This window comes from Equus caballus, chromosome 16 (genome assembly GCF_041296265.1).
Source record: "Equus caballus isolate H_3958 breed thoroughbred chromosome 16, TB-T2T, whole genome shotgun sequence".
Taxonomy (NCBI): domain Eukaryota; kingdom Metazoa; phylum Chordata; class Mammalia; order Perissodactyla; family Equidae; genus Equus; species Equus caballus.
This window is the reverse complement of record NC_091699.1, coordinates 67,082,871-67,093,980: the sequence shown is the minus strand read 5'-3', so window position 1 is coordinate 67,093,980 and position 11,110 is coordinate 67,082,871. Positions and strand designations below refer to the sequence as shown.

Below are 11,110 nucleotides of genomic sequence, written 5' to 3'. Positions count from 1 at the left end.
AATGAAAATAAAACTCTAAAGGCTGTTGCAAAAAGTTGCTTTAATAACCAGGAGAAAGGAGAATTAGGTCCGTGAACTGGGTTAACTGCACTTGATGTCTGTGCATTTCAGTTAGCTTACTTGTGCAATAATAGAATAAGAGTGAGTAACTGGTTCTCCAACCCAAGTGGTTATTAGAATCAGCTTCGATGCTTGTTTATAATCCGGATCCCCAGGCCACAGGGCCAGAGATTCAGATTCCATAGATCAAGGGTGGAAAGCATGAGACCAGATAATCTTTTGGGGCCCCTGACATTTGGATATCCTGTGAGTCTCTGAATTTCATTTCTGTCACTTGACTTCCTCTTTAGCTGGGATCTCTTTTGTGAATGACAAATATTCTAAATAGTTGGCCATTGTAGCCCCATTTAGAGCCTTAAAGTGAACTTCAATATTGCCCAAGAATAGGCCATGAATTGTTAACAAATGGAAGCGTACAGTTGATGTAGTAGGTGGCAGGAACAGAGTGGGATATTAGGAGAGGATGATATGTGATTTGAAAAAAAATATTAAAATATAGTTTTACATTTGGAAAGTAAAACAATTCTTTTCATATAATAACTTAAAAAATTAAATGCCATAATTTTTTCTTGTCTGACATGATATGCAGGAAATGGAATTATTTTCTGCACACACAAAGCTCACTGCTCAGGGTGGGAGTTAGAGGTGGAGGGAAAGGTGTCAGGAGATTTTCAGGTTTCTCCAAAGGAATCATGGGTTTAGAAAGGTTGCAAAGCACTGCTGCAGTGAGATGGATTGGTTTCTGAAGCAAAGTAAGAAAAGAAAACCATTAGGTCCAACTGTCACTCTTCCAACTGAACATTGAAACCACTTGGGAAAAAACTTTGAGTGAGGTTTACAGTCATAAGCAACATTGGTGTTTTTGAGGTTTGCCTGTGAATCGCCACTTAGCTGTACCACATGCTTCCTAGAGATGTGATTAATTGTCATATTTTAAAGCTTTCAAAAGGGTTAAGTTGCCTGTTATACCAGGCTAACTTATGAAAAGGTTTCTGTTCACTCGGATTAGTGAATTTGTGTGTTGCATTATGGCTTAGTGCCAGAGGATTCAGGAGACTGGGCTTTCCATTCTACTTTCACAATGATGTGGTGTATGAACTGGACCAGATCCCTGAGTATTTTATCTTTAAGTCTTTGCGTATCATACATTGCATGCAAGGGTGATTTGGCTCAAAGTTTGTCACCCATCGACTGCCAAGGTTCATTTGGCTGATTGACCGACTTGGCCAACTAGGTAAGTGTCTTCTTCCTCCTTCCTTCTTTGTACTGAAGATAAATACGGTTGTGTAATCCAAAGTGCCAGTGATAGCAGTAACGGTAGTAATGGCCGTAGTAGTCTTACAATACATCACTGCCTAATGTGAGAGAGGAAACTGATTAAGGAGACCAGAACATCAAGCCTAGTATTAAAACAGTGGATCTAGAGACATGAAGGCTGATTCTGAGACCTAGTTCTCCCGGTTCTGTGAACTCCATCGGGATGGTCTAAGCTCTCAAAGCTTCAATTTCCTTGTTTGTAAAATTGCGATGATAATAGCTACTTGATAGAATTGTTTTGAGAACTAAAAGAAATAATATTTTTAAGCACTAAGATCATGCCTGGCATTTTGTCCTGAAGATGATGGGATCCACTGCAAATTTTTAAGTAAAAGAATGATACAATTAAATTTATTTTTTAGTAATGTGAATGATGAGTTAGGAGGCACATAAAAATTGAAAACAGGAGATTTGAAGGAGGGAGACAGGTGAAAAACTTACAGCATAGTTAAAAAATTACATGATCTTAAATAAAGCAGAAGAAGAAATAGAGAGAATGAGACTTACCTGAGTGATAAGAGAGTAAATTTCTTAAGAGTGAGCCCCATGTCTTATTCATCTTTATGTACCTAGCACCTAGCACAGTGCTGAAAAAATATTTCTTATTTGATCATAAAATTGACTCAATTTTATTGAATGTCATCAAAAAAGGTAATAAGGTGAGAAATTTTGTAATTCTAACTGAAACGTTTTTCTATGTTTCCTATTACCCTTATCTCTCTCCCTCCTATTTTCTACCTCCAATTTGGGGAGCTAGGCATTTTGCCTTCTTTTCTTTGGGAAAGGGGCACCACAGGAGAAAGTAGACTTTAAAAATGTGATAAAGTTCATAAGTTTTGATTTTTCAAAAGAGCTTAGGCCTATTTGGAAGACCACATGATGAATCAGGGTCAGTATATCCTTCACAGAGGTAAACAAAGATTCCTTATCCTGAAGGATGGAGAGATTCAGAGGGGACATGATGAGACCTGGGGGCGTCCTGGAGCATTGGGAGTGGGCTGAGGGTTGAGCAACCTAGAAAAGTTTGGAGGTAGGAGAGCAGAGGAGACTTCAGCTTCTGTCCCTGGTTAGTGCCTGGAGTACGAGTGGGAACAGGAAAGCTCCAGTTCCCACCGTCAACCGGATCAGGAGGCTTAACTGTGGTCTGGGTGGCGTAAGCCTCACGGAGCTCATTGTGTCAGAGGATGGCGTTGCAGCAGGAGGTACATCCAGGACCTGAAAACACAGCAGAGTTTTCCACAGATCGGAGCAGGCCCTACAGTAGAACTTCCCCCACACATAGGTGTGACTTAGAGGAGAAGCTGGGGGGGGGGGGGGGGGCGGGGCGGGGCTTAAAGAGGCCTTAACGATGGGAACGAAAGGGGAAGGTGGGAGGGTACGGTACCTGCCAAATGACCAATGACTGAAGTCGAAAAGGGAACCAGGATATCTGAGTGGATGATAGTGTAGATACCCACTGACAGCCAGCTGCTTTCTCCTACTCCATCCTGATACCTTGACTCTTTGAGTTCTTTGAACCTACTGTTCCCAGAATTCTGATGCAACCCTGGGAAGCAGAGAAAGCTGAATTTGAATTAACTCGAATTATTACCTTTCTGCCACTCAGTAGCATGGAAACTCACAACGTAAATTGAATTCAGTTCTAAGAAAACAAAGAAAAATTCTTGAAAACCTCCTTTTGTTAACTGAGATTCAAGCTCTCTATATGAATGAGGTTTTAGGACATATTACTAGAAGTAGAGTAGGCATTGCGTTTAAGTTGCTGCATGAACACACTCTGTGTTGCACAGATCAGAACACATCTGAGATACAGGTTCAATCTAGGGACTTAATTTTCAAAAGTGTATTGCCAAATTGGAGCCTGATACGGGTGGAAAGAGAATAAAAATCATGCAATCTAAGAAATCATACAAGGATCTGGGATCCTTAGCTGGGACTCCAGCAGTTTTCTAGTAATTAAAGAATGCAATGAAGACCAAGGGTAGAATTCTGGCTAACTTTTACGTAGCACTTACTATCTTCCAGGCACTGTCTCAAGAACTTCATAGACGTTTACTGCTGATTCTTATGACCAGAGCAATAGGTACTCTTATTATCCCCATTTACCAGGTGAAGAAATGGAGGTGTGGAGGGCTTACGTAATTTGTCCAAGTTCATACGGCTCATAAGTGACAGAGCCAGGATTCAAACTCAGTTGTGCTCCACGATTCACGGCCTCACTTTGCTCCCTATCGTGTTCTGAATTAGTGTAATGAAGAACTTTTCAGTTAGAAAGAAACGCTGGCCTCAGGAGGAGTGATTTCACTGAGAGTGGATCAGGCAGGTGTCAGGGATGGTATTAAGAGATTCGAGATTCCAGGGGAGAGGGGCATGGTGCAGAAGGACGCCAATGTCTCTGATTCTGAACCTCAGGAAGGCCATTATTCCCTTGACATTTCATTTGTTGGTTAAAATTTTTAAAAATTCGGTTTGAAATAGGCTTTTTCTCCCTCAAGTGGCATGTGAGACTCACTCAAGAAAAAACTGCAAAGAAAATCTAGCTCAGGTTATGAAGCACTCATTCTATGTACATAGTCGTAATTAGAAGTATCCTATTGAAAATTCACAGACTTTTGTAAGTGAAAATATTTTGTTTATGTAGCTACAGAAATAATTGAGGATAACTTGGTGAAATTGTTTTCAGATTATTTTATACTTAAATTTTTTTTTTTGGTGGGGATCTCTCATCCCCTGATTGTTGATTCTGTTGGCTGAATTTCCAGGGGTTAGTTTTCCCCACATGTTTTGGAATTTTGGTTTGAGAGCTCATTTTGGGTGGTCCTCCATCCATCCCCCTTTCTTCTATCTGTGGTCACCTATCTGTCTAACATACCTGAGATTATCATGGTTGGTCCAGCCTTACATCTCATTATGATAGTGGGAATGTCACATGCGGTGGCCCATGAAGGCCTATCCCTTAGGAACGACAATAGCTTGCAGTACTTCTGGAATACATTCAGAAAGTGGACGTGTGTAATGAAATGAGCCCAGAACTTGTTTTAGGTATGCACTAACTTTTTCAAGTATGCAGCTACATAAAAATAAAGACAGGATTGCATTTTGTTTTGGATTGAACTTTATCAAAAGTGGGTTACCATTTTAGAAAATCACGTTACTGACAGTCTCTCCACTTAGGCTTCTGAGTTGCCAATTCTGCTCACCCCATCAATCTGCTTTTGGAGCTATCTTATTTACGGTGATTGCTATGTAGAGTTGCAAAAATCTAACAACTTCCTTACACCTTTTACTGTAACTGTGACCAAGGCTTTACATATTGAAATTATAAATTTCTTTCCTCCTATTTATCCTTTATATCAAAGTTAGACTTACATCAGTTCTTTAAAATCTATGTGTAGGTAGGTTAATTTGTTATAAATTTCATTTGGGGTAAAACAGAGGGCATTACAAAATACTTATAAAATGGAGGTTTGAGGATTTCTAGAGCTTTCATTTTGTTTTGAGTTTCTATAACCTCCAAAACCTCAAAATGAAACCAAGCCAAAACCTCTCAATTTAAAAACCAGGGCTTCCTTGAACCTTGACTCAGGTTTACTAAAAACCTATACGACAATTCACAAAAGTTAGTAAGAGGTAAGGTTTCTGTGGAGGACAGTGTGAAGCAAATATCAGGTTTAGGAGAACTCATTATAAAAATAAAATTTTACTTTCTCAGAATATTTTCAGAAACTTTTCTGTTCACACGGCATGTTCTGAAAAGCGAAATAAATGAGCAGCAAGCGCTGTGGCAAGACTGCTGTGTTGATACACATTTCTACTAGGGTTTTTATCTATATTTTCTCCTTCTCTGATTCTCTTACCTGGATGGTTTGATATCAGGGGATAAATTTATCTTCGAGATAGCTGTGATGAAAAAAAGACAACCTTCCTTTTTCAAACTCAACATTGCTTTGGGCCTGAGGGGCATCTATTCAGTGGAAATTCTTTTACCTTTACTCTATTGCCCTCTTTGAAATATCTTTTCTCTCTTTATTTGCACTCTTTCCAGTCCTCTGTTATACATCTGAAAGAATAAATGGGCAAAAATGTCTTATGAAAAAAGAGAATCGAAGCTTAATGAGTGGAGAGTCATCTTGCCAAATAATAAAATGTATTATTAAGCTATACTGAATAGAATAGCATGTGAATGGTACAAGAACAGGACACATAAAAGAGATATTACAGAAGCAGATTTCAGTTTATGAAAAATTATTATGATAAAAATGACATCAGAAGTGAATACAGAAAGATTATTAAATAAAGAATGAGTATACAGTAGACAAAACTCTGAGAAGAAAAAATTTTCTTCTTACTAAATATTTTGGATTAAAATGAATTTAACAGAATTAAACAGATTTTTTTAAATATAAAAAATAGCGAAAAATATAGATGATTAGTGCCATGATCTCAGAGAGGGAAATAACTCTATAAGCAAAAATAGAAGGCAAAACCAATGGAGGAAATCACAAAAGAATACATTGATCACAGTAACTACTTTAAATTTTGTTTTTATTTATAGTAACAGCAATTTCTGTCTTTATTTGTGCTTATACTATGCTAGGGTAATGGTCTCCAGACCTTATGAATGTGCATCTCCAGCATAAGAGCACAGCTGCTGCTTACAGGTGTCCAGCTTGTGTCCTATGTGAGGACATGATAACTACGAGAGTGCCATTCACATGTTTATTATTTTGAAATCTTTTTTATATTTTTAGGTTTCAAAGATAGGCTCTTTGTATCCTTATGACAGTTCCCTGACCAATCAAGCAAAATATCTTCTCATAAAGAGTAGATAGATGTTATTTTGCTTTGACTCATGAAGAAGAAACATGTTCAACAAACAAAAGACTTTGCTGATATAACGATAAACAATGCTTCTAAACCTAGAAGCTATTTTTCACATTCATGTGCTCATAAGAAAACATCTTAAAATGAAAAAGAAAAATTCCCTATGGGTAAAATTTAGCTAAATTCTGTGTTCCATTTTGCAGTTCACGGTATTGTTATTTTACTAAAATGATACTGCAGAGTTTCCAATTTAAGTCTAATAGTACTTTCATCTGACATGAATCACTATATAAGTCATATTTATTTACCATGACCACATAATGATCTAATTATATCATAGTCATTATTTATTGGTTGCTGTGAAATGTTATCACACGATTTTATTTGGTGTTAAAGTTTAATGACTCACTAAATAAAGGTAATTAAAAAATTTTGCAGATTCTAAGGTCAATGTATTAAATGATCACGTTATCTCTGTCCAGATATTCAAAAGATAAGAAAATAATGTATCACAGAAAATGAGAATCCACTAAGCAATAAAATGAGAGAAAATTCTTTGGATCATTGAATGCTAGAGTGAAAAAGGAAGAATATCTAGTCTCAGAAGAACCTAGCAAAGACACTTCACAGAGGTAGCAAGTGGTGAATTCACCGTCTATTTCCTCTGTTATAAGAATGGATGAATTCCTTTAAAAAAGTGAGAGAGAAAAAAAATCATGTGGAACCCATTAAATGAACTATACTTCCTGTGATCCAGGTCCATGTCCATGTATGTGAATATTAAACAGCAGAACTCTCTTGTGGCGATTAACCGTCTCAAAAATGACAAGATTATCTTCCAGAAGAAAGCATAGACAGGAAGTTTTTTGGAAACTTCTTAAACAAAAGTTATGACAAATGGTGAAAAAAATTCTAACTCCTGTTACCTTATTTTTTAAGCTGAACACATTCTTTCTAAAAAAAATTTTCTTCCGTAAACCCTTTAAGGATGGAAAGAAAACAACTGAATACAGAGAATGAGGTCACAGATTGGCAGATTTTTATCACTCAGTTGTTGTAAAACAGGAATAGAGGGAACTGCACCACGGACATTTTATTAAGTGTTTAAAATTTAAAACTTTTGAAAAAATATATAATTACTGATGCTATAGAAAATAAATTATCTGAAGATGAGAAAATATTAACATGTTATTAGTAAATGTATACTGCAACTAATTACTTGCTTAGCAAAACAATTTAGCATTCAGAGAATAATCAAAACTGATGACAATGGGAATCTTCTTCATTTAGTAGGAACCATAGCAAAATTTGGTAACATTATGACTGACAATTCTGCATAATACGAACGTCAGGAATAAACAACAATATTGCACATTATTTAGGGGATGAAATAAAAATTTAAGATTATAGCAGATGGAATGAATGAGATCATTTAATAAGATGAGCAATGCTAATTATTATTCAATTATTTTAGGTACAACCGGTGGCATGATGACAAACTGACTCTCTTAAAAAAGAAAAAAAAAAAAAGCCCTGATTTGTTGCATTTGTCAGTTTCAATGGTGTAAACACTCCTTTGGCTGATCTCAAGCTCCCAATGGTTTAATAACTGGCTCACAAAATTCCTGAATACGCAACAGTAGGCTTTTACCAGCCAGTGCAATTTGGCTCCTACACACCGCGTACACGCGCAATCTAAGCCATGTAGAACAGATGACAATCCTTGCTAGATCCGTGAATTTCAAAATGCAAGTCTTCTATTTCTACATGAGATCATTTTGGGCAATTTTTTCTAGTAGGTGATATAATTAAAGAAGGATTGTAAATATTTTTAGTAGACTATTTAAAAGATAAAACCTGGAAATCTAAAATCTGGCTACAATAATAACATAAATGTACACAGAAAACATAACAAATTACAATTGACAATGTTTGAAAATGATAGAATATCCTATATGTCGCTTTCTGTGCAGTTTTTAAACTAGGGGGAAATGAGACAGCAAAAATCTCTTTGACATCACTGAATACTTTTTATATTGCACAAACTATACAACTGTTTTTTAGCCTTAATAAAAATTAAAGAATGTTGGAAACACATTTACCAAATATAAGTATTTAGTCATCATTGAATTTGCAATGGGAAATGCAGTTGGTAGCATCATGTTACTAAAAACACAATTAGAGGGAGGTTAAAAAGTCTTTTAGAGTTTTTTATGGCCTTAATGGAGTTGTAAATTCTAGGATAGAAGCCAAAATATAATTGAAGAACTATCAACTTTTATATGTATTTCTTTGGTACTAATTTATCATATTTTTTAAAATGTTAGTTATAAGCAAAATATTGCAGAAACTGCAAAAGACATAATATCTTTGAAACTTCAAGGAGATTAAGAAATTCCTTTAAAAAAGAAATTGTGATTTTTGTGAAAAATATTTGTGTTGCTAAAGAAGTTGTACTTTCTTGACATAGATATGAACCTCTCTGTTGTAGACAAAAATAAAAGTGAGAAGACTAGTTTTGACTGGGAATCCCAGAATCGACCCATCTCTGATCCAAAACCAAAATTTCCAAGTTAAGAATTCTGGTTTTTATATTGGATCTGATAATATCATCATCATTAAGGAAAGTTTTATGATGCTGAGAGAATACTATGCCTGTTTCGGTGTTCTAGATAACACATCATTTGAGGAAAAATAAGGAATATGAAATACTACAGCTACATAACAAGTTACAATTGGTGTCAATTGATGATTATAACAGAGAATGTGATATTGATGGGTCGTGAATATCTGAGAAACTAAAATCTTTCAGTTTTTTTCTAGACTCTAGATTGATTTCCTCGGAAATATCACAATTTCAATATCGAGATGTTTGCAGCAATAAATTACTGGACACATTTCCAAACACTCTTCTAGCTCTAACGCTACAAGTAACTTCGCTACTTTCAGTTGCCAGTGAAGAATATAGAGATTCAAAATTAAAATGTACTTAAAACTACTTAAGTTCTGCTACACCTCAAGAAAACCAGTAAGTAATTCTGAGATGATTTTTGTGAAAAATGAGATACTATAGCAAGTAAGCATTGAAATCACCATAAAGAACTTCATTTCTGTAAAACGACTATTAAAAATACATATTCTGGCTGAGCTATTGTAATTATTTTGATTAAATTTTTTATTTTCTATTATTTTATGCTCAATAATTTTATCTTTGTAGTTTATACAGAATATTTCAGTCCTTTTGTATTTTGTAGAAATAAAGGATATACTAATTAAAAAACTTTTAAAGAAAGAGCACTATTTCTAATTTGTCCATTGTGTGGGCCAGCAGTATTCCTGATTATACACATTTATTTATTTACACATGGTCATGTATGGCTATATGTAAATATTATACACAAATACATATTTTTGAATGATGTGTAAAAGATGAAAATGAAAATTATTGTATTTTATTTGTTTTATTGTGTTTATTTTTGTATTATTATTAGTAGTAATAGTATTTTATTTGTATCCCAATAGATATAAATGTTTTATTAACAGGACTGTGATTGAATATGCTTCACTAAAACTTTAGCTATTTTTGAGAGAGTGTTCAAAGGACTGTTTCTTAAATTTATTTCAACACTATGTTTTTTACTGAGTTAATATTAGTTTACATCATTGTGAAATTTCAGTTATTCGCTACTGCTCGTCCGTCACCATGTAAGTGCTCCCCTTCACCCCCTGTGCCCACCCCAGCCCCCTTCCCCTGGTGACCACTGAACTGTTCTTCAGCACCAATCTTTCATAGCTGTCAGAGCTGAAAATTTTCCTCAGAAAGATTTTAAACAACAAATTTGAGTATAAACATCTATCATTATGCTTACAGCAAAAACTGTAAGTGCTGGCTGAGTATCCGGTGAATTTTAGCGTTTGAGAAAAAGTCTGGAGATTTGTCTACACACATTAGATGGTTATGTAGACCCCTCTGCCAGTCCTAGTGCCTTCATGCTCCCATTAGAAATCAAGATAAAATGTACATGTGGGGTGTAAGTCTGTATGCGTCAGTCTTCTCGTTCATTTCACTTGTGATGGCCAATCTCTTGGCAGATCTGATGAGTGTTTAAAGTGGGTAACAGGAAGTAGTCTCAACTCAAGCCTGCTATTTTCTTGCTGTTCACTTATGTTTGCACTGATAATAGTATGTTCAGTCCACATTTATTAGCACGAAACTTTCTAGACACGTCTATATTTAAAGGCTGGTTTAAGTAAAGCTGGGTCTTATAACCTATAAACCTATTTTTTAGGCACATGTAAATGGCAACACTCGGAAATCCTCTGAAAAGGAAGGAAGACAGAAGGGCAGCACCATCAACCTTCTATGTTTTACAGGCCCCATCTTCTCTCAGGATATCTCCTATACCTGCTGTGTGAGCCAAGCAAAGGCCCCAGGCTTCATGTCTATGTTAAGTATTGGTAAAGTTTAATTTCCATATTTTTAAAAAACAAAATAAATAAAAAGAGCTATTTCAATATTTTTTTCTCTGCTCTCTTAGTGAACCAAATGTATACCCTGGGAGTATGCGCCTTGTCCTATACCAAACCCAGACAATTGGAAATGCCCTTAAACTAGGAAAGGCATTAGGATGTTGAGCTGCCAAAAAAGATGATGAGTGTTCGTTATGATTATATATTTTGTGTATTATCACTGGATATGTTACCAAAAATAAAAACTTCAACAGATGTTGCTTCTTGAAAATTAAAAATTTTAGAATATATTTGGCATATAAAAATGTAATACTATAGAACAAATTAAGGAAGAGTTTTACAACAAATATGATAGAAAATGGGTGAACATCCTATTTTCTTACAATCAACAAACTTAATATATAAAGACTACTTACAAAGTAATTTTAAAAGCTGCTGG

The 11,110-nt window shown here is 35.3% G+C and overlaps 1 long non-coding RNA gene across 2 annotated transcripts; it reads left to right on the top strand.

Annotated features, from left to right (window-relative positions):
- The first annotated feature begins 967 nt into the window (after positions 1 to 967).
- Positions 968 to 10,799, top strand: LOC111768494 (uncharacterized). Of its 2 annotated transcripts, none has more exons than XR_002800894.2 (3): positions 968 to 1,294; positions 9,014 to 9,229; positions 10,491 to 10,799. It is a non-coding gene; the product is annotated as an uncharacterized lncRNA (long non-coding RNA). The 2 variants fall into 2 exon arrangements; XR_002800895.2 differs by having other exon boundaries at positions 9,025 to 9,229; positions 10,491 to 10,797.
- The last annotated feature ends 311 nt before the right edge of the window (positions 10,800 to 11,110 follow it).